The sequence below is a fragment of the Chlorocebus sabaeus genome, chromosome 3, assembly GCF_047675955.1.
Source record: "Chlorocebus sabaeus isolate Y175 chromosome 3, mChlSab1.0.hap1, whole genome shotgun sequence".
Lineage (NCBI taxonomy): Eukaryota > Metazoa > Chordata > Mammalia > Primates > Cercopithecidae > Chlorocebus > Chlorocebus sabaeus.
Genome location: NC_132906.1, coordinates 16833895 through 16859159, shown reverse-complemented (window position 1 = coordinate 16859159; position 25265 = coordinate 16833895). Strand labels below are relative to the sequence as shown.

The 25265-nt window shown below is 36.2% G+C and overlaps 1 long non-coding RNA gene across 1 annotated transcript in view; it reads left to right on the top strand.

Annotated features, from left to right (window-relative positions):
- The window catches only part of LOC103214305 (uncharacterized), a 147879-nt gene extending 128372 nt beyond the window's left edge, over positions 1 to 19507 (top strand). The window contains exon 3 of the long non-coding RNA XR_489420.3: positions 19422 to 19507. This is a non-coding gene — a long non-coding RNA (uncharacterized lncRNA). The remainder of the gene's footprint in view (positions 1 to 19421) is intronic.
- The last annotated feature ends 5758 nt before the right edge of the window (positions 19508 to 25265 follow it).

Genomic DNA, 25265 nt, shown 5'->3' with positions numbered 1-25265 from the left:
ACTGTTTTAAACATGTTCAAAGAAATCAAAGAATCATTCTCAAAGAATTAAAGAAAAACAAAATAATGAATAGAGATTCACAAGTAGCAGATAAACATTATGTAAAAGAAAAAATGAAAATGTCAGATTTGAAAATTATAATAACCAAAATAAAATATTCACTAGAGGAATTCAGTGCAGCTTTGATTTGGGGAAAGAAAAGAGTAAAATTATTCAGTCAAAAGAACTAAATGAAAACTATTAAGGAACAATAAACAGAGTCTGAAAGATCTTTGAGATAACATCAAACTTGCCAGCACATGTATAATGAGATACTCAAAAGAAGAGAGAATGAAAAAAATATTTGAGGCATAACAGATTAAGACTTTCCAAAGCTCATGGAAGCATCAATTTACGTATCCACAAAGCATTGAGAAACCGAGGTAGATTATACGCAAAGACATGTACACCTAGATATATTACAATCATTCTGTTGAAATCCAAAGACTAACAGAAAACTTTGAAAGTAGCAAAACAACAACAACAACAACAACAACAACAAAAACAGTCTCATAACATACAGGCAAGCATCAGTATGCTTAGTGCCTGACTTCTCATCAGTAACAGTGGAGGTCAAAAGCCAGTGACATGACATAATCAAAGTGCTGAAAGAAAAAAATCTGTGCGTGTTTGATCATCTCTAATGTGCATGTTCTAATCTTTGGATCCTTATGTATAATGTTACATAGAAAAACAGAACTAAAACTACAAATGAAATTACGTTTATCAACTGGCCTTAAAATAGTGAAATTATCTTGGATATAAACAGTGAGCTCAAGGGTCCTTAAACCACAGGGTCTTTAAAAGTGGAAAAGATGGCCAGGTGTGGTGGCTCACGCCTGTAATCTCAGCACTTTGGGAGGTCGAGATGGGCAGATTACGAGGTCAGGAGTTCAAGACCATCCTGGGCAACATAGTGAAACCTTGTCTCTAATAAAAATACAAAAATTAGCTGGGCATGGTGGCATGTGCCTATAGTCCCAGCTACTCAGGAGACTGAGGCAGGAGAATCGCTTGAACCTGGGAGGTGGAGGTTATGGTGAGCCAATCATGCCACTGCACTCCAGCCTGGACAACAGAGTGAGACTCTGTCTCAAAAAAAAAAAAAAAAAAAAAGGAAAAGATGACAGAAATTAAGATCAGAACAATATGGTCTTGGAAAAAGTCACCTGGCAGTTTTGGCTCAGAAGATGGAGAAGGGAAAATGAGCCAAGCGCTCTAGGAGCTGGAATGGGCATAAAAATAGATTCTTTGCTGGAGTCTACAGAAGGAACTTGGCCCTGCTGACAATCTTGATTTTAGGCCAATGAGACCTGTATGAAACTACTTACCCATGCAACTGTAAGATAATGCATTTATGTAGCTTAAATCACTAAATTTGTGGTGATTTGTTACATCAACAAGAGAAAATTATTATAACCTGTGTTATGGCCTGAATATTTGTGTGCCTCCAAAATTCATATGTTGAAATTCTATAAAGAGGTGGGATCTTTAGGAGGGGATTATGTCATTAAAGTGAAACCTTTGTAAATGGGATTGGTTCCCTTATAAAAGAGACCCCAGAGAGCTCTTTCAGCCCTACTGCCCTGTGAGGACACAGTGAGAAGAGGGTTGTTTATGAACCAGGAAGGGAGTCCTTACCAGGCACCAAATATGCCAGTATTTTGATCTTAGACTTATCAGCCTCCAGAACTGTAAGAACTAAGTGTTTGTTGTTGATGTTTTCCACTCTGATATTTTTGTTATAGCAGCCTAAATGAACCTAGGCAGTCTGTCAACCAAGACTTCTCTACTCAACAAAAATATCCTTCCAGAATGACACCAATTTAATAATGGGTGATGGAACAATTGGATACCATATGGAAAAAGACCCTTGTACAAAAATTAACTCAGAATGGATCATAGACTTAAAAATAAATGATATTACTTTTAGAAGGCAATATAGGAGAAAATCTTCAACATTTTACATTAGGCAGATATTTTTTAGATATAAATCTAAATGCCTGGGCCATAAAAATAAATAAATTGAATCTTATAAAAAGTCAACACTTTTGTCCTTCAAAAGACACTGCTAACAAAACAAAAAATTAAGGAACAGGCTGGAAAAAAAAATTTTGTAAAATTCATATCTGATAAAATATTCACATCCAGAACATACAAAGAAACACTTCAAAATAAGCTTCAAGACATTTGAAAATGGGGAAACAGCCCAATAAAAACTGGGGAGTGAATTTGTATAGACGTATCACCAAAGCAGATAGATGAGTAGCTAGTGGGCATGTGAAAATATGCTCATCTTTATTAGTCACTGGGAATGTGCAAGTTGGAACCACACCAGAAGACTATTTTGTACCCATGTGAATGACATTAATTTAAAAAATTATCACAACTATTTGTGGGGATGTGGAGTAGTGAAAATCTTCATGCACTTCTGATGGAAAAGTGAACAGACATGCACACTTTAGAAATTTGTTTGACATTTTTCATAGAGAGCTAAAAATAAATTTATCATATAACCCAGCAATGTCATTCCTGGGTGTGTTTAGTCAGGAGAAATTAAAATATACACCAACATAAATATTTGCGTACAAATGTTCTCAGTAACATTGTTAATGGTGAGAAGGGATCCCAATCCTAGCTGTCGTTGACTGGTGGGTTGATGGACAGAGTATGGGTATCTCTGCAATGCTAATCCCCTGCAGGGTGCAAAACAAATTGCTGGTGTGTATATAACACAGATAAAGCTCACAAGCATTGTGCTTGGTGGAGAAGACCAGAGGACAGTTGTAGAATTCCATTTTCATAAAATGTGTAGATGAATTTCTATGGAGATGGAGAGTGAATTAGTGTTTAGCTTGGGTTGAGAGGTGAGGTAATTAAGGAACACAATAGATCTTATTGGGGTGGTGAAAATGTTCTAAAATTGTTTTATGGTAATAGTTGTATAACAACGTAGGTTTACATTAAATACTATATGTTGTGTAATTGTAATGGTTAAATTATATGATAAGCAAAATACACCTCCATAATTTTGTTTTTAATGAAAGCAAATGAAGATATTCCCAGAAAAACAGAACTAGAAGGATCTGTTGCTAGGGACACACCTTAAAAAATGTATTAAAAGGAGTTCTTCAGATTGAAAGGGAACAATTCTAGCTGGTGACTAAAACATGTAGAGGGAAATGAAGAATACCCTAAACAGTAAACTTGGATGCAAATATAAAAAACTATATAAATGTGCTTTTTACTTTTTCTTTATAGTACCTTAAAAACATGAAATTGCATAAAATAATCATTATGGCCCTGTGTTACTGGACTTATTTATTTATTTATTTTGAGACAAGTCCTCACTCTGCAATGGTGCAATATCAACTCACTACAACCTGGAACTCCTGGGCTCAAGCAATCCTTCTGCCTCAACTTCCCTAGTTGCTGGGACTACAGATATGTGCTACCATGCCCAGCTTATTTTTTTAATTTTTGAAGAGAAAGGGTATCACTATGTTGCCCAGGATGGTCTTGAACTCTTGGCCATAAGCGATCCTCTTGACCTCGTAAAGTGCTGGAATTCCAGACATGAGTCACTGTACCCAGCCTGGACTTAAATATAGATGTCCTACATGTGCCAATAATAGCATATAGAATAGAGGAGGGAATGATGCTGCAGTTATATATTTTAGTGGAATTAATGCATTATTCTGAAGTAGATTATGATAAATTAAGATGCACATTTTAATCCTTACAGCAACTACTGAGAAAATAATTTGGAAATATATAGTTAATACATGAGCCAAAAATTGAGCAAAGGAATGAAAATTAACACTATAAAATATGCACTTAGCATGAAACAAGGCAGTCAAGGAGGAGCAATGGAACATGAAGATGGTAGAATGGTTCCCTAAACACATGGAAATAAAAGTCCATTGCAGTGCTGTACCAGCCAAACCAAAGTCATCTTCAAGTCTAATCCAGTTTAAGAAAAGCTTGGGTTAGGATCCTAACTCCATCACTTTCTAGCTGCATTGCCTTAGGCAAACTATTTATTTTCCTGGTGTTCCATTTGTTAAATAGGGATGATAATATCTTCTTTATGGAACCATTGAAATGATTATATGTAATTAAAATTTAAAGAGAATGTGTTAGCACTCTGCCTAATATTTTGTAGATTCTTATTAAGCAGGAGCTACAATAATGTTCATTATAATGATGAATGCCACTATTGGTGGTTATTTTGTGGTTATTGTATTCTTGTTGTTATTTTACAGTCAAATTCCTGATTTACTATTCCTAAAAGCATCTGTCCCAACATAGAGGAAGGGGAAAGAGTGAGCCTGCTCTGTTTGATTCTGTATTGGTATGAATAAGATCCACGGTTCTTCATAATATAAATGTTTCTCACCATGCCACAGCAATTTTGAGTATGGGACATTAACATTTTGTGTGATGTGGGGGATTGTTTCCAATAGGTGCTCTACACATATAATAATGTTTTGCATTGTGACTCTGATCCCTCACTGACTGCATATGACTCTAGGAGGTATTACAAAATCTCTTATTACATGAGGATTTGAAAGGGGTATCAACTGTTCTACCAAAGGTATTAGTTTATAAAGACTTTCATGATAATTCTTATATTCATAAACAATCAAGATAATAGACAAGATTCTATAAACTGTATTCTCCCAGAAAGTATAAACTTACTTGTGGTAAAAATATGATTAAGTGCTTAACAAACACCTGTTTTATTTAAGCAATAACAAATGCATATACATCCACCACTTGTTTGTAGAACACATTTATTTATTTAGCGGAATTGCCAACTGGGGGAAAATTGCATCTAAATACCACTTAACAAATATTCTTGTTCTCTAAATTTCCATAAGAAAGACACTAATGGGAGTTTGTTCATTACAAAACCTTGCAGCTGAATTGTCTGGGCAATAAAAGGGAAATGACATGGATCATGAAAGGGATCATGTCACAGTGACCAAACTGAAAGCCCTTGACAATTTCCCACTCTGATGTCCAGATGTCAGATCATCTTCTGGGTCCTGGATGCCTCCAGCAAAGGGTGTCCGTAAAACATTCTAACGTGCATAGTAGTTGGCTGGCTCGTCAGGTGGGCAGTCATCACAGACAACCAAGCTGCTCTAGATGAAGATTGACACATCTACTAAGTGCAATGGGCCTTCTTCCGGGTATGGTGATGATCAGTTAGTTAAGCATTACTATTAATTAAATGGTCTCTTCGGTGGTTCATCTGATACAAAATTTCACACTGTAAAATAATCGTGCCATTTTCTTTGTTATGACCATATACCAAAACCCTTCACTTACCAGATAATTCAGCTGTGAGGCGCTATGCATTTACAATCATTAAGATTCCTCTTAGTGACACTCAGATGGTCCCAAATGTGGCTGATCTCCAGAATCATCAGTGGAGTGTTTGAAAATACCAAATCTTGGGCACTGCTTCAGACATACTTCATTCTTTGGAGAGGCTCTCAGGAAAAGGTATTTTATGATGATCAATAGAATTTGTCAAAATATACTATAGATTAAAAAAAAGAAACTATAGCCTGGAATTTTGATACACTGTGTTATTGACACTTGGAAGAAGATTCCATTGCCTAAGATTTTGCTTCTTATCTGAATCCTGACAGTGTACTTGTTTGGAATAATTCAAGGAGAAAAGTTGGGCAGAGCAGGTATGAGACTCTTACAGTGAATAAATTTGAGCCTTCCACCTGTACAGACATTTCAGAAGTGTTCATTAACTCTGTAATGATTACTGGGCCTCAACATCCACATTGTTGGAGGCAGGTGTCCATTCTACACAAGGGGTCAAACTTCCACTTTTAGTTGCCTGTTACAACAAGAATTTTCAAACTGTTTTCTGCAGGTGGCTGCAAGTCGACTTGAGTGCCTCAGAGCCACAGTTAACATTGAGAAGTGTCACATAGATGGGAAACAGCCCGCAACTGAGCCCACTGCCCACAACTTAATCCAGAGACAATCTATTCTTACCAGATTTTGTGTTAGGAAAGTTTTAAAAATAAGTATTTGAAAACAATGTTCTAGAACAATTAGACTCTAGAGTCTTTACCTAATCAGACTCCCAAGAAGTGTATATTCCTACCTGACTTAAAAAGATTGGAAAGCTCCATTACCTAATCTTTATGTCATTCGATTTGTCTAGCTACACTTTTTCCCTGGGTGATCTTAACCATTCTCTGGCTTAAATCATATTACATATATAGTCTCAATATGTTGATGACTCTCAAATTTATATGAGTAATGCAGGCCACTTCACTGAGCACCAGGTCATCCTACTGCCTATTCAGAATCTTCTCTTGGATGGCTAATATGTTAGGGTTCTCTAGAGGGACAGAACTAATAGGATGAATGTATATATGAAGGGGAGCTTATTAAGGAGTATTGACTCACACGATCACAAAGTGAAGTCCCATAGTAGGTCATCTACAAGCTGAGGAGCAAGGAAGCCAGTCCGAGTCCCAAAACCTCAAAAGTAGGGAAGCTGACAGTGCAGCCTTCAGTCTGTGGCTGAAGTCCGGAGAGCCCCTGGCAAATCACTGATGTAGGTCCAAGAGTCCAAAACCTTAAGAACTTAGAGTCTGATGTTCGAGAGCAGGAAGCATCCAGCACAGAAAGCAAGATGAAGACTAGAAGACAGCGTGTCTGCTCATTCCACTTTCTTCTGCCTGCTTTATTCTAGCCGCATTGACAGCTGATTAGATGACGCCCACCTAGATTGAGGATGAGTCTGCCTCTCCCAGTCCACTGACTCACACATTAATCTCCTTTAGCAACACCCTCATAGACACACCCAGGATTAATACTTTTCATCCTTCAATCTGGTCAAGTTGACACTCAATATTAACCATCACAGCGATAACTGCCTCACAATATCTTTAACTTTCTCCATCTTATGTAACACATCCAAAGAGCAGCTCTTGCCCACAGAGTAGCCCAAGTAGCATTTCAAAAGGGAAACCAAATTGTGTCATTGCTCTACTTAAAACTTTCTAATATCATAACACTTAGAATAAGTTCAAACTCTACTTGTAATCTACAGACATGTAAAGGTACGCACGAATCCTTCCTGCAGGGGTGTTTTGCTGGTCAATGTGCTATTTCTTGGCTTTAGACCCACTCTTTTGTATTCTGCCTTATAAAGCTGGGGATAGGACTATGTTAATTATGTTACTATTTTGCTGGCTGGACTGGTAGTTTAGTAGAACAGTCATTTAAGACACCGTTATGACAAAAGTTGGGAAACAGTACTTTGAAACAATGGTTTCTATCAGGTAGAGTGCAATTTGCAAACCTCCTAAAGCACTCATTTTCAAACCGCTTTCTGAAGATGCCTTTTTGTCTGTGTAAGCACCTCAGGAGCTACAACAATGGTAAAGAGAGTAACTAACAGATGGGGCTTTATGAATCGACAGAGAAGATTTGTTCTCACCTTAAAAGTGACCAATTTATTTCTCCCATAGCCGGAATATGAGGTTCTAGAAATCAAGAAAGGGAAATGGAAGGGTTGACCCTTATTAATCTCCCTAACAACCCCTTCACAGAATTTTTTGGTTTCTGTTTCCACAGCTTTGAATGCTGTTGACTTGCAGGTCCTACTTGCCAAGAGAGGAATATTTCCATCAAGGAATCCAACAGGGATTCCACTGAATTGGAAGCTGAGACTGCTTCCTAGCCATTTGGTTCTCCACATGACATTGAACCAATATATAAAGAAGAGGGTTAACATACTGGTTGAGGTGACTGATCCTAATTACCAAGGAGAAATTGGGCTGCTTTTAAGTAATGTGTAATAGAACAGAGGACCTATGCATTCTCTGGGGTGGGTGCCTTTTGCTACTTCTTGTCATGTAGCAATAAGAAAAGGCATAATCATTGTGGAGTCAGACAGTTCGAAAATGAGGGTTTGAGTCCCTCACAAGATAAAGAATCTTAGGAAAAGCTGAGGTCCCTACTGAAGTAAAGAAATCATGGAATGGGTAGTGCAGATGGAAATAGAAAGTAGAAATTGAAATTATTCATCTCATTTAGAGACTCATGATTAGTCATAGGAATGAAGGCAGTATCAGTTATGAATAGTTTCTTCTAGTATTATGTATGTACTTTTGTTTTTATTAATGAATATGATATTTCTTTTCTCTCCCTTCTGCCATTTATTATCATAAATAGAGTTGTTCTAGTGGTTAACATTATAATTTTGTGTTTAGTTTCAGAACATTCAGGTGGGACTGTTACTGAATATGGGGAATAATTCACACCTTCCAGACACACACCTTGTGACTATTATCTAGCAATGAGCGAAATGACCTGGGACTTTGGGTCTCCCCCTTAGGAGGAGAGGGTGAATATGTCTTAATGTGTTCAAAGAATAATTATTAGGAGAAATTGTTGGTTGAAAGTATAAATTTGTTACTGCCATATAGAACTTTGGATATATTTAGATGGGATACTGACTAGCCAAAGAGGTGAACTCTACTGCTTACTAACCTATTGTCTCAGCTCTACACCTGCCTTCCCCAGGTTGGGTGCCCCAGAAGCAGACACTGAGACTGAGTGTAACAAGCCGGGCATATTAGAAACACTGGTAGAAGGAAGGGTGGGAGGCAGGACTGGTACGATGGAGAAGTTGAGCCGCAATAATTGTGACACAGAAATGATCAAACTCTGCCTAGAGCCCTGTGGAGCTCTGAGTTGTGTAGAACTCATCACCGTTGTCTCACAGTAAGCCAAAATGGTGAGACCTTTATAAGCTGGTGAACAGTCATCAGATATGAGTTATCCAGGAATGGCCATGTTCTTGAATGAAGCAGCTTTCAGCAGCCAAGTTCAGCTCTGAAGGAACTACAGATGAGACTGCTCATAACACTCCAAGCTGCTGGTCTGAGCAGTGTGGCCACATCACCCTCCACTACCTTTATACTCAGTTTGTGAAGCTGGGGCTAGAAAACCATGTGTTTTTCCTTGTCATATGGTTTCCCGTTATGTTCTAATGAAGAGAACTAGAGGGAGACTTTAAGAGAGAAGGAACTTATGCCTTTCTTATGCCTTTCTTTCTTTTCTTTTCTTTTTTTTTCTTGAGATGGAGTCTCACGCTGTTGCCCAGGCTGGAGTGCATTGGCATGATCTTGGCTCACTGCAACCTGTGCCTCCTAGGTTCAAGTGATTCTCCTGCCTCAGCCTCCCGAGTAGCTGGGATTATAGGTGTGCCACCATGCCCAGCTAATTTTTTATATCTTTAGTAGAGATGGGGTTTCACCACGTTGGCTAGGGTGGTCACGAACTCCTCACCTCATGATCTGCCTGCCTCGGCCTCCCAAAGTGTTGAGATTACAGGCGTGAGCCACTGCGCCCGGCCTCTTATGCCTTTCTTTTCTTTTTATGTGTGTGTATTTTGAGACGGAGTCTCGCTCTGTCACCTAGGCTGGAGGGCAGTGGCGTGGTATTGGCTCACTGCAACCTCCACCTCCTGGTCCAAGGGATTCCCCTGCCTCAGCCTCCCAAGTAGCTGGGACTACAGGCACGTGCCACCACACCCAGCTACATTTTTGTGTGTATTTTAGTAAAGGCAGGGTTTCACCATGTTGGTCAGGATGGTCTCGATCTCCTGACCTCGTGATCTGCCTGCCTCAGCCTCCCAAAGTGCTGGGATTACAGGTGTGAGCCACCACGCCCGGCCCTCTTGTGCCTTTCTTATTGTGCTTGCTGTATTCAGCAAATTTAGCACCATCTAGCCAAACTTTGCCTCAGCAAATCAAGATGTCGTGGTATAGACGAATTCCTAGGTTTATGATAGTATGCAGAGAAATGCAAATATTTTCAGTCTAGCTGCTAGCAATTACTAGTCATAAAAAGGCAGTAACAAAGTTTCCGTAAAAGCTTATAAAACTATTTCAAGACTTTTAATACTAATCCTGTGTGAAAGAATAATATACAGACCTAAGTCAGTTAATATCTCAAATCAAGATAAATCCTTGGACATGTTAGATTACTTTATTCATTTTTTTGAAAGACAACTACATTATTTCTCCTTGATTTTTATCTCAGACTGGAATGTAATAAAAGCATAACATTAAGCTTATGTGAGACGAGTTAATTTTCTCATAGAAAGCTTAATTAATTTTAACTTCAATTTTTCCCAACACTAGTTTAGTGGTCAGGTATGTTATTATCACTTCCATTAAATGTAACCGATGTCACTTGTTGATTACCTCTAATATTTCAAAATTAATTAAGGGTCTTAGAAATTGTTTCATGCTGGCATTAAGTAACAACACAGTTTGCTTTAAATTAATTTATAAAATACAGAAATAATCTGATAATGAAGGAAATACATGTGCTTACTTCCAAAGACAATAATTACATTGAATTAATTTTGCAATTTAATAGTATAATTATCAATTAACCAATTTATTACTTAATTTCTTATGGCATAAAATTATCAAAATCTACGACAAGCAGTGAAGGATATTTCTATTTCATTATGTACTATTTTCTGTGCCACTTTGTTCGGAGAACTGTTGCACTATCTATAATTCTCAAGTTAGTAGGTCATAATTATGCAAACCAGAACAAATTCTTTAAATAATATGCTGTTCCAGCTGATCTCTCTAATTTTGTTAAAAGAATCATATGGCAAACTAGAGATATTCCAATTTAGGCAGCAAAGAAATAAAATGCTCAGAATAATTTCCACTTGAGCACCATGCTGGCCTTTAAGGTGGTCCACTTGAGTCTTACCTTTCAGTGGGCACTCTTCTATGTAATGCCTTCCCCTTGTGTGTGGGTTGGACCTTTGACTTCTTTATAAGCAGTAGATTGTGGCAAAGGTAATGGAATGTGTGATTAAGTGTGCTTAAATATATATAGTGCTTATCTTGCTGGAGTTGCACTAGCTCTCTCTTTCTCCCCGTGCGCGCTCTCTCTCTCTGTCTCTCTCTGCTGTCTCTGTCTCTCTCTCTCTCTCTCTCTCTCTCTCTCTCCTTTGCTGACTTTGAAGAAGCAAGCTTGCATAAATCCTATAAATATCCACAAGGAAATAAACTCTACAAACAACCAGAGGGAACTGGGAAACAGATCTTTCCCCAGTTGAGCCTGTAGTGAAATCTCATCCTGGCTGGCACTTTGACTCCAGCCTTCCAAGCACAGGAGCCATCAGATACAGATGAGTTGCACCTAGACTCTTGGTCCACAAAAGCTGTGAGATAATAAATATGTTTTGTTTTAAGTCATTAAGTTTGTGGTAATTTGTTATTCAGCATAGAAAATAATATAAGCATTATGTAAGTGATCTTAATAGATTATGTCTTGTGGCTTCTCACAAGCTTAATACATCATCAGCCACATTTACAGATGATGACTCTAGAAACTGAGATTTAAATCAGTACTTTTTACAATAGGTTAAACGGAGACATCACAACTTATTTAACTAAGGACCCTAAATTTGAATTTTACTAATTCTAATAATATTTATACATAAGTCAATTTCTTAATAGTCTTGCTGGTGGAATCTAGGATTATTATACAACAAATAGGAATGATAGCAATTGATATTAGAAACATAACTGTATTGGATGATGGCCAGATATTATATTGAGTGTTTTCACAACCTTTTTTAAAAACTTATTTTACATAGATTCAGTACCAATCAGTCTTCTTTTCTGCCAGGATGTAAATGGGCAAAACAACTCTGCAACCAAGGCAATATTAGCTATGTTATATTTAAAAATGTATCTTATTTAATTGGGTATAATTGTCCTGCTGTTGAGAAACAGGTGTGATACTTCGAATGCAGAAATGATGACTATGACACAACAGTCTGTTAGTATCACAGTGCTTATGAAGTCACAGCAATTTTGGTGGTGAATTCTGTGGCCTTAGAGAAATTAGAAATACCTGCACATTATTGGTACTGCACACAAAAATCTCATGGAGATAAATTTTCTGTTCTTGTTTCTTATCTCCGGTTCTTGATGCATTACTAAAGAGAGGTTTAATAAAACTCTGAAACATTACAGGCCGGAGAGAAAGCAACCTGTGTTTCTTATGCTTATCTTCAGATTTTGGTTAACATTATTGCCTTAGCATTTGTGCCACTCTATATGACTTTTGATTAACCCTACAAGGAAGTTTGAATGTATTTATTACACTTTTTGAGAGGCCTAAGTAGATATTTCAAAATATAAACAATATAAGTGCTCAACTTCATGGATTCACAATAAATATTGTCATTTAAAGTTATTTGACTTGGAATTTATCTGAAAAGTCTTTCCTAAAATTGAAAACTTAGTTAAAGAAATACAATCATTGAAAATACAAATCTTGCTTTTAACCATGGTTGCTATTTTATTGTAATTTCACTGTCTCTAAGAATTTTAGTAAGCTTTTTACTAAGCAACACATTCGATGCATTTCTTAACACAAAATTGTAATGAGAATGATCAACAATGAGGAATGGAGAAAAGTTATATTACATGTTTGACAACATTCTAAAAGATACTGAAGAGGTGTTAGTTGATCTTTATTTGATATATATCTCTATTAACTGACCTTCCTTTGATACATTTGGCACCTTTGGGCTTATTGACTCTTTAATAGGGTGAGTAACATCTAAAATTGAGAACCTTATTATGTACTTCTCAACCATGTTGCTCATTGTTTCTGATTCCTTTCAACCCTATATGTCAGAGATTATTAGGAAGGTATTTTATTGCTTTTAATTTTTATCAGGAGGTGGTATCTGTAAAAGAGATCACCAAATATTATAAATATATTGCACAGATATCTGAAGATAACAAGGTAAATTATTTGCTTTTCAAGAAAATATTTTTATTTTTAATGTAAATTTTATTTATTTACATTTTTATTTTAAATGTTCATGGGCACATAGCAGGTGTATATACTGGTGGGGTCAAGAAAAAAATTTAAAAAATTTCTTGAAAGTATTTGGCAAGAAAAGCCTTGATATCCAAACATATAAGCAAAAACCAAGTTTTTCTTTGTAAACTTAAAGAAATGAATATGCTCCTAGGATTTCTGAGGGAAAAATATAGTGAACATAAAAATTCATATCTAGGTAAGCATCTAATTCATGTTGAAATTGAATGGAAAATTATCAGATATCCAACAGCCTTTCTACATATGTACTTTGTTGAAAATGTATTACTTAAAGAAGTACTCTAGTCAACCAAAAATTCTCAAAAAAATTCAATACAAATAGGAAATACTTATTTAACAAATGGAAGTGATAAAACAAACCAGGAAAAAAGTGTTAAGTCTAACTTACTATTACTAATATAATTGTTTAAATGTTAAAATATAAAACAATTCCTTAGGAAATAATGCATATAAAGTGAAATTATGCCATGGCTGAATCGATTAATAGCTTATAAATATAACATTCAGAAATTGTGTGGAGGAAATATGACAAAAATATCTTGATGAAAGCTAACTAAAAATACACAATTTATTCTTATCAAAATAAAGATGAAATACACATGATAAAGAATAAAATACAAAACAAATATGGTAAATCCTAAATATTTTATATGGTTTAGAAATAAGTGAAATATCTAAAAAGTAACAAAGAATATTAGTTGAATATTTACAGAAGAAACAATAATAGAGTTTGAATAAAAAGAAATGTTCACTAAGATTTACAGAGAATTATAAAATCAGAATGTAAATTGGGTTTTGCCTGAAAAAGTTGTTTTTATTTATTTTTCATTATTATTATGTTTCTTTTTCTTCATAGTAGCAGTTCCCACTATAAAAAAAGTTGCTTTTTAAAAACTATTATTTAAAAACTACACAATAATGATATTGTCATGTCTCAGCCAGGAAACCCTTCCCGTAAACAACAGTTATAAAATGTAACAAAATATTTACTGTAAAACTATTTAAGGACACTGACTGATAAGTGACTAAAGCTGGAATAAACTGCAGGAAAGATTACTCCCAAAAGGCAGCGACTGTGAGAGGTAAGAATTGCAAGTTCCTGCTTACAAAAAATATTAGAGCGCTCCCCATCTTTTCTATTTCCGGTAACAGAGAACAGCAGCATTACTGAATTAAGGTAGTGGAGAACTGAGAACATCTTCAGCAGAGTTGAAAATCAGGGTGGGCTCATGGAATTGAGAGCCATAGAAAGAATAAGACATAAAATTGGCTCTGGATACATTTTGTAAGCAGCCTTTTATTTTTTTTTCTCTATATGTAATCAGACAGTCTTACTCCTTTAATTGAGACAGTTCATTTACATTTATTATACTTAAAAATGTATTTTGGGTAAAAACTACCCTTCTATAATTTGTTTCAATTAACCTGCATGTTTTATGGCACTTCCCTTTCCTTTTGTAGCTTTTTTATTAATAAAATCTTTCTATTTAACCTCTGATATATAGACCTCTTACATAATGCTATTATATGACCTTGCTGAATACACACACCATACACACACATGCACACACCATACACACGCATACACACACATACACACAAACTTTTACTGTACTTTCAGAAGTTACTGATGAGATTAAAACATGTATTCTTGAGTTACACAGTCTAATTAAAACAATTACTTTTACAATTTCCCCACTCATGTTCAGACGTTAGAATAACTTCATTTATCCCTTCCAGACTTATTTTTGTCATGCATATTAATTCCAAAATATTTTAACTTTTACAACATTATTTTATATTTATCTATATGTGCCAACATATTTGTCTTTTCTAGTATTCTTCATTCCGTTCTGCAATACCGTTTGTGACTGAAATCATTTTTCTTCAGTCTGAAAAAAGTCCTTACAAGATTGTCTTCATGATTATATGCTGGCAATAAGTTTACATTTGGTTGAGATAAATATCCTTACTTTCATGTATGGAGCGTACTTTTGGTAGATAATGAATTATAGATTGGCAGTTATTCTTCTTCAGCACTTTCATAGTATTATTTGCTTTCTGTCTTTGATATTTGGTGTTTGAAATCATTTCAGTCTGGTTTTTTTTTGTTGTTTTTGAGACAGAGTTTCCCTGGGTCGCCCAGGCTGGAGTGCAGTGGCGGGATCTCGGCTCACTGCAAGCTCCACCTCCCAAGTTCACGCCATTCTCCTGCCTCAGCCTCCCGAGGAGTAGCTGGGACTACAAGCGCGCGCCACTACGCCCGGCTAATTTTCTTTGTATTTTTAGTAGAGACGGGGTTTCACGGTGTTAGCCAGGATGGTCTCGATTTCCTGACCTCGTGATCCACCCGTCTTGGCCTCCCAAAGTGCTGGGATTACAGGCGTGAGCCACCATACCTGGCCTCTTCGTTTTTTAAAAAATCAATTTAACTATGACTTACCTTGGTGGGCTATCTTTATATTTATTTGATTTGGGATTTCTAGAGCTTCTTCAAATAAATGGTTGATTTATTTCAACCATTTAAGAAAATTTCTAGCCATTATTTTTCCACTGATTGCTTTTTTCCCCTTGTCTTGCTCCTCTCCATGTGGTACTCACATTGCATGTGTGTTAGAATTTTTGACTGGATTCTATACATCCTTTCTGCGTTTTTCAGCATTTTTCATCCTTTACTCACATCGTACTTCAATTTTGATATTTTCTATTAATCTGTTTTTCAGTTTACTAATTTTGTCTTCTTTCATACCTAATTTCTAATCTATTGAACTCATATATGACTTAACTTGAAATACACTATATATTTCTAAAACTTCCTATTGATTCTTCTTACAAGTTTACTTCTCTGGTGAAAGCTTCTATTTTTTTCATCAATTTGTCCTATCGCCCCCATAATTGTATTAAAATTTTAATCATGTTAATCAATCATAAAATACCAATTTTAAATACCTTATCTACTAACTTCAGTATTTTGATCAACTCTGGATCTATTTTACATCTTTTTTTTTCTGGTTTCTGTTATATGATGGTCCTGTTTCTTGGAATGCTTGGTAATGGTTTATAGACTGCTTGACACAGTGAGTAAGAATTGTAGAGAGACTTTATAATTTTAACTTCCACTGAAGAGATGATTCACCCATTCCACAACTTGACAGATATAGAGGGGCATATGGAGGCTGATTACCTTCTTCTCATCAGGGCTGAGCTGTGTCTACACTGGGCTGTGGTTTGAGTAAGGCTCTGGCCACATACACTTCACTCTTGGCCCTAGAGTTCAGCAGCTAACTCTTCCTTGATTTGTATCTTTACCAAGTACTCCCAGGAGAAAGTTTGACTACAGAGTGTCAACTTAGCTCTCCCTAAACAACGTTCAGTCCAATCTATGTTATTTGTCCCCTCTTACTGGTACATCTTTGTTTATAACACAGGAATTCTGTAAGAAATATTCTGATATGTTCACCACGTGCTTTCAGGTCAATTTCTTGACTTTCCATTTCATACCACTTCAAATGTGGACAGACAAATGTCTTGAAAAGAACACCAACCACTGAAGCCCCTCAAGTCTCAATCCTTCCTTCGTTCATTTTCCTACTGCTCCTTCTAGCTGCCAAGGACTTTGCTGGCATCCTGCTCCCCACAAGTTGCCCTGTCCCATAGGCCCAGATTCTCACTTACCCAGGACTTGCGACTTCAGAAGAAAAGCAGTCACAGATGATCATCTCACCTATGAGAGGTTCTATCTACTCTAAAATTTTAGTGCCTGTAGTTATTATTGTTTCTGAAGCCCCCTGATTCCTTTAAACATATTTTTAAAACAAATTTTTATGAACTTTTCTGGTTTTTATAGCAACATTGTTCTGCCACAAATTGCCCTATCCTACCCAGATAGAGAAGTCTCTCATTTATGTTTTAAAGTTTCATAAATGAAATATAAGTATATTAATATTATACAACTATAAATATAGTAAGGATAAGGAAATAAAATTATCACACAGAATAAATTTGATTTTGAAGTGTGAGAATGAAAAACTGATTTCATATGAGATTGTGACATATGGATGGATGTGGCAGAAGGAGAAACAGGCATAAGGAACTAGTATCTAGAAACCCTTAAAATACATAAGGCATTGTTACTATCCTACAAACATTATAAACATTATCTCTAATAAGTTAATATATACTCTGATTATCCTCAAAACAAACATAATAGAAAATGTATTTTTGTTGACGTTGAAAATTTTTTCTTAAGGGAGTCTGCTCACACACTGGGCTGTGGGGCACAGATACAAACCACATATTGTATATTTTCATGAGTTACTCATGATTATCAAGTTGGGATTAGAATTGTCCAGAGATGACACATTTTATGCCAAAAGAATATTCTTTTGCAATATTTTAGGACTTTCTTCAGAAACCTCCTTTCACATTTCAATAAAGAAGAGAATCTGAAAAGGGGCAAACATGCAATGTTTTTTCTTATATATATATACCTAAAGTTTTTATGTATTTTACATTTTTAGTACATGCATAAAAGACAGTAGAGTAAGAAACACACATCACACATTTAATTTACAGTAACTGTTCAGCTCTGTTTTTGTCTTTTTTTGTGCTCACCTTCTTTTGAATTGGCTTCATAGACTCTCTCACAAAGTCACTTTACTTTCATATTTTGCACCAATTAATTATCTTCAAGATTCCCCTCAAAGATGGGAACCAGCAAGAATGCTTCCTGGAACTAAACCAGCAAGAGTGCTTCCTGAAACTTAAAAGAAGTTTTATTCATATTTTAAAGCAATGTTGACATTTCTACAAATATTCCCATCCATGTTGCAGTATATAAACCAGATTCAAAGCACAATTAAAGAGTTTTTTGTTTAAGCATAAATGTCTTTCATGTAACATGAGTAATTCGGGGTCACGTCCGAGTATAGCCCCACATGAAGAATTGAAAAACTCTCATTCGTAAGTTGGCATAAACTGGGAAATAAGTTGGTGAATATAGGAATATGTCAAAGTATTCTTTTAGTTCTGTGATTCTGATAGTTTTAGAATTCTGGGAGCAGAAAGAAGAAATTTTTCTCTCAGTCTGTTTAATGTGTATTGGGGTTATGAGCAAGGAGCTTCCCTTCCATTATCACAGCAGACTCCCATGGAAGTCTTTATGCTTTTTTCAGGGAAAATGGATTTGAGGGACATTTTGAATGGTGCATTACAGATGAACAAATGTTGTTTGTGGTTGAATGTTAGATTACAGATGACAAAACAAAATTACATTTATTTTAATGTGTGCATACAGATGGTCTATTTTTAGACACCAGGAGATTGGGGAAGAAATAAGGATATAAAATAAAAGGTGTAATCACTGAGAAAAATATTTATTGATGTATTTTAAAGTTTCGGTGGGATGATTTTTCAAAATATATAAATCACCAAATTGTCAAAATTAGCAGAAAATCTGACAATCATATCTAAGAGAGATGTTTAGAAAGTTTATAAACAACTAACCACAGGGATCAAATCATAGTTAAAATGTGACACAAATATTTAAGGAGGAGGGAAATGACACAAATCCCAATGTCGTTAATATTGAATTTCATTCACTACAAAAGGTGGGTAAATGGTTATTTACTCTCATCCAGTGTCTTCCTGCACTAAGGTTACTTCGTTCCCTTCCCCTTCCCCTTCCTGTTCCTTTGCCTTTCCTTTCGACGGAGTCTCACTCTGTTGCCCAGGCTGGAGTGCAGTAGTGCTATCTCAGCTCACTGCAGCCTCCACCTCCCGGGTTCAAGCGATTCCCCTGTCTCAGCCTCCAGAGTAGCTGGGATTACAGGCACGCACCACCACACCCAGCTAATTTTTGTATTTTAGTAGAGACAGGGTTTCACCATGTTGACCAGGCTGGTCTCAAATTCCTGACCTCAGATAATCTGCCCGCCTCGGCCACCCAAAGTGTTAGGATTATAGGAGTGAGCCACCGTGCCTAGCCTAAAGTTACTTTTCTTACATTCTGTCTTTTTAAATTTTTTGCACTTTTATTAATTTTTTAACTAATAGCTGCTTTCATGTAGTTTGGCAATTGTATTATATTTGGAACTGTTATATTTATATTTCTTTTCTGGAAAATGGGAAATCATACACACCCTTCCCTCATATCTTCCTAAAGCAGCTATGAGTCGAAACCCATTTCGTAGTGCTGGTGATCTTAAAACATATTTAAAGGATGTATAACACACTATGTAATATCTATGATGGTAAAACCTGAAGGAAACTAGAACTTACTTTATTTGTGATTGGTCTAAAATATTAAATAAAACATGAATAAGGAAGGTACAGTATATAAAGAAGTTAGTTTCGAGAAAAACAAAACAAAACAAAACAAAAAAAAACCGTTTAGTTGAACTGAAGAATTAATTATAGCTTTCTTCTCATTCCAGATCCACAGTCTTCGGGTGCTGCCCAGTAGCAGAGTAACTGTTTGATCTTTTTAACCCAAGTTCATCCTCTCAGACACGTTAGCCCTTTTGAGGTATCCTATAAAATACTGAGGTATGTGAAAGAATATTTCTTTTTAAGTACTATTTAGATTTTATTTCTTCCTAAATTTCTTCCCTAACTACTTTCATCAGATGGATTATAAATGGTTTCTACTAAAAATCACTCAGCAACTTTACATAGATAGCTGTGCCACATTAACTGATAGTACTCAGTGCAGAAATCAATCACACCCACCTCTCCTGGCTGTGACATTTTCCATAACTAATCTAAAAGACTTCCTGTTGTCTACTACCTTTAATTAAATTTTCTATCACAGGCAACCTTTTGCATACGAATTACTTTTTTGTTAATATTGTATCTTTTTGTAATGTTTTTGAAGACATTTTAAGAAACAGTAATCCAAATTTAAGCTAAAATTCCAAAGCATGTATGACTTCCAATGAATATAATTCAACAGGGGTATGAATTGATGGAGAGAAAATCTTCCATTTGGCCTCAGTGTTAAGGCTTGGGTTCTTGCCCTTGTTTGTAAGGCGACTTAAATTTCTGCTTCCAGTCCTGTTCAGTACCCCATAAAGCACTTTTGTATGAATGAGAAAAAAAACATTGCTTCTGGCAACTGCAACATAATGGGCATGTAGCTTGACAAGCATATCACAGGCTGCATTTCAGACTCCGCTTACCCTCTCCATCAGGCACCATCCTGCAGGGCTGTTGTATGCAGTGAATTTATTTGGAACCAATGACATGCTCATCTGATAAAAAGCACAACAGTTAATGTAGTTACAGGTGAGAACTCAAGCAGCTTCACTCCAAGTGCTGATTCTTCTGCCTCAGAATTTCCTTAGTTTTCCTTAATTCAAAGTAGAATTAAGTAGGTTTCATAGGACAGATTCTCCTTAGGCATCAGAGTCCACATAACCAAAGTAAGAAATGCACTGGAATATGGACATCTGATGAAGTCGCTTGATAGGCTGATCCCTAGATACAGTCCCTGTACCTCTAACTTCCAGCTAAATAGAGAAAACTGTCATGAATGGCCCACTATTCTCTGGGATTCTGACTGCATTGATCACATCAGGGTTCACATGGATATTTACCTTAGGCAGCGCAGTATTTCCAAGACTTCCAGAGGATCCATCTGTACGTGTACTCTTATTCTTTCCTACCTTATTAAAACCCTTCCCCTGTGTCATCTCAAACTTCAGTTTTCTCACCCTAAAACTCTCCTACATCCTCCAACTCTGCCATAAGTGTTCTCTATGTTTTTAAAACCTCCTGCCCCACAGATGAGTGTACTTTCCCTTCACACTCTTCAAGTCGAGATCTATGATTTTTCACTTTCTGTACCTCAAGGTCTTGATGAGGTTAAATATACTCTATTTATTTCATGTGACTTGAGACTCTATTAAATGTGACTTTATTCTTTCTCATACTGCCCCTTCAAGCCCATTCTCTCAAGTTGTTCTTGCCTGTGTCTTGGTAAAAATCACAGGACCCATAGATTTTCCTGGTGATTCTCAGTTACTTTTAGGTAGTACAATGTCCATTGTAGTTTAATGATCACATAAATGTAAAACTTCCCCTCTTTCCTGGTTTGTGACTACAAACTGTAGGTGAAAGGCAGCTATAGTTGGCTTCTTCCTAATTCTTACACCAACTCTGTCACTGCATGTCACCACCTGCTGTTTGGAGCCCCTCCAGGGTCCTAGTGGAAGAAAGGGGAAGTGATAAGGGAAAGAAAAGCTGTTACTTGTCTGGTGCATGTATAATGTAGCATGTTGCATTCTGTCCTTCAGGTGACAAAACTCCCACTCTTTCTTCTGTTGGAGCTTTGGTGGGTTCTCAGGAGACGATTCCTGGGTATCTCTCAATTATGTTATTTTCAACCTGAGAAATTCTGCATCTGACTGGCCATGTACAACTCTGGTTTACCCCCCTTGTTTTTCTTAAATGTTTGCATCTTCTGGGTCATTTCACATTTCCAGGTAGGCCTCTTGAATGAAGCTTTCTCAAGACTACTTAATTTTGGTTCTTGGATAAGATCCATGTCTGGCCACAGGAAATTTCCATATATTCTGGCACCCTCTAAAGTCTTAGACTAGGCTCATCAATTAGTAGCCATGTTTGCCCAGGAGACTTACCCATTTTCATAGCTGAAAGTCCCATCTCCTGGAAACTCCCTCAGCCCTGGGAAAACCAAACCTCTTGGTCATTGTGCCTTGAGGTACAGAAAAATTCTCCCTTCTCTGATGCCTGTAGGGCCAGCTATTACCAAGCCATCTCACATTTAAATTCTAATAGGTAGGAGGCAGATACCTGTTCTTATAATATTCAAAGTCTAAAAACTAATGTTGAACTCCCTCTAAGTTGTTCTTTCTGAAGATGTTTCATTTGACTCAATGAAGAGGAGGCATCCACTTCTTCCCCTCACCAAGGAAGTGGGGGACAGAACACTCAGCTCATGAAGCAAAGGTCTCCAGGAGAGCAGATGATGGGATCAGGCTAGTGCAACCTGTTTCTCAGTCTTACAGATAACCTGTACACATGGTCTAGCAACTCGCTTTAGAATATGGGGTTACTTGAATCAGCTGTGTTGCTGCCGACTTTTGAGATCTTTACCAAGATGCTGAGTCAATAAGAATAATATTTAATATCATATTTCTAGACCTAAACATGAAGTTAGTGTTCTCTGTTCCTTTAAGTCTATCTCTTCTTCCTTCAAGATGAACAGTAACTTTGAAATGTCTGACATCAGATTAGCCACTTGATCATCTTCTTTGTTGCTTTTAAAAATGGCTATGAGGTTTTATGTAGTCATTACAAGAGTTTCCCTATATCAAAATCATTTTAAATGTCTATTTTATGTTATTACCTAGTATGTGTTGAATTCAGAAAAATATATTGTCCTCAAATATTGCCCCTCCTATATTCTTTTTCATTTAAGTACAGTATTTAATTTTTTTAAAAAAAACCATTATAGTTTATTCTTAATAGTAAGGTATAAATATATGTTGAGTTTATTCTAGGGAATGCTAAGCTTGACCAAAGGATATTTGCAACAGAGTTTGAATTTCCAGCTCAGGCAACTAGGCACATTCAATAGTTTTTAACACAAGCATCAGACCATTCCATTTTAAACTCCCCGGTCAAAAGTCTGTCGATGACTCATCTGTATTTTCTCACAAAGAAACATATGTACACACACAAACACACACACATTCATAAACACTCTGAATAATCTGAATATAATGAGTTTTTTGTGAATTTAGAACAGATTTATTTTCATTTTATGCATTCCCTTTCTGATCACTCTACTCCCATCTCAGGGGAAGAAGACAAATCTTTAAAGCAAATCCTGTGTCCATCATGCATCATAAGAAGACAATATTCAGTAGGAATTCTCAACCATAGAGACACTCTTCAAACACCTGCAGACAATAAAATGATAATTTTTAGCCTTGGGTTAAGTAATCATCTGCTCTCTGCCATTAGATACCTGTTGCATAAGCATTTCTTATTCTCCTTTGTTACCAAAAAACAGACATCATTAATTAGGGAGCTGAAACCCAATGCAGGTAGTTCGGTGCTTCTTTGAGAGGTAGTCTTGTAGCAAAAATACAGCTCATTCAGGAGAAAAACATCACTTTGAAGGTCATATATTGATATCTAAAGAATGTGCTGGTAAATACCTTCATTTACCCAAATGTATAATTTTGCTTCAATTATAATTATATGTGAAAGCCACATCAACTGGTGTTAAAAGCTGAGAATATGTAATAAAAACACTAAAACACATGAGAAATTTATGACACCAAAGATTCAAATAATTCACAAGTCCTGAGAAATCATTGGTAGCTACCATCACCTCCATGCTCCAAATGGTTAAGGATCACACAATTTTAATGTATGTGTAGAATCTCAACTCTACCATATTATAATTGCATGGACTTTGGCAAATCAGTCCCAATGACTAACAGACTTCCCACTTCTTAACATTAAGAAATGTTTCTAGTGAAGCTGTTTTAAAAAAAATACAGTGTAGTGACAATGATTTGGGGGGCTGAGAAAAACATTCCATGAACAGTATATAGTCAGTAATTGCATATATTTTTAGCCAATCTTACCTGTATAGTAGCTCTTAGTGTCTGAAGCTAACTAATGGAAATATGATACATGTGAACCTTCTCTCAGGTGTAGCTATAGAAAGATAGTGACTGACAGTCACTGAAGTACTTTCCCAAGAACTTATAGCATAACTTAGCCAGCACTTACTTTGGGTGAGATGATATGGAAAAATACAAATGGCTAATTTTTACAACTGCCAAGGCATATGTTTGTAAAACTTCCAAATATTGAGGACAAAAGAAGCTATAAGTCAGAGGAAAAACAGGTCACATAAAGATGGTTAGGTGCCCAGATGACTGGGTGCTTTTAATAGAAGCACTGACAGCTTGAAGACAGTGGAGACATGGTTTCAAAAATCCGAGGTTACAAACATTTCCAACCTCGAGTACTATACTAAGCTAATGTTAGGCAAGAATGACGATAGAAAGATGACACACATATATATATATATATATATAGAGAGAGAGAGAGAGAGAGAGCGCCTCAGAAATTTAACTTTTTATGCATACCTTCTATGTTCTGCCATAATAAGGAAGTAAATTATTAGGTTGGTACAAAAGTAATTGCTTTTTTTGCCATTGAAAGTAATGGCAAAACTGCAATAACATTTGCATCAACATAATAAAAAGAGAAATATAAGCTACACCAAACAGGGGATACAAACAAACATTATGGATAAGGTGAAGGGATATTCCAGGGAAGCAAATATGCACCTATCTCACAGAGCAACCAGACAAAACTGGAATATGTCAGAGCCTCTGGGAGGGATGATTCCAAAAAGAAGACATTGATGCAATACCTACTGCATTTGCGTGGCTTAAAAGCAAATTTAGATAATTATTGGAAAGCCAGTGTTGGAAGTAACAAGTAATATTTAGTATACTGAACGAATGGGGAAAAAAAAAAACAACATGGATACTAATAGACCTAGGGAACAACAGCCAAAAGATTTGTGCAAGAAAAGAAAACTAGTCATGGTGCAAAATATGTTTAGTTGTGCATAGCATATGTGTAATTTTGGTAATACAAACACGGAAAACTGATATAACCAAACTTACCATATAAAATATTGAGAAGGTAAAAAAAAATGTATTTGGTGTGTGTTGGTATGATATTAGATTAGGGGTTGAAATTGGGACATCAGTAGAAAATGTCTAGTATTAAAAACCAGGAATTAGTAATATAAGTGAGCTTAGTAGAGATGTGAAAGTAAATACCTAAAGAATAAGCTAAAGAGTTTCAAGTAGTTGCTTTTAGGGAGGAACCTGAGGGAAAGGGAAGATAAGGAACTTTTCCTTATTTCCTAGCTGATCCTTATCCATATCCTATTGATCCTTATCCATCCTTGCCTGTCCTCCTCAGGCTTTCTGGAAGGCTGCCCTCAATGGTTTACAATACCCAGACTCCTTTGCCCTCTGACTTGCAGCTGGGTTTGTCCAATGGGATGTACTAAGAGGAAATTTAAATATCAAAGTGCAGGAGGAGAGGAAGATAAAAATATTTACCTTTATCCCTCCTGCTTTCTTACTCTCTCTTGCACTAACAAGTGTCCCCCTTCCAGGCTTGACCTCTCACCTGAACAGAAATAATGAATAAATTCAAAATGTAAATAGAAATAGTCAGTTGTATAACCTATGTTTACTTTTTCATTTTAA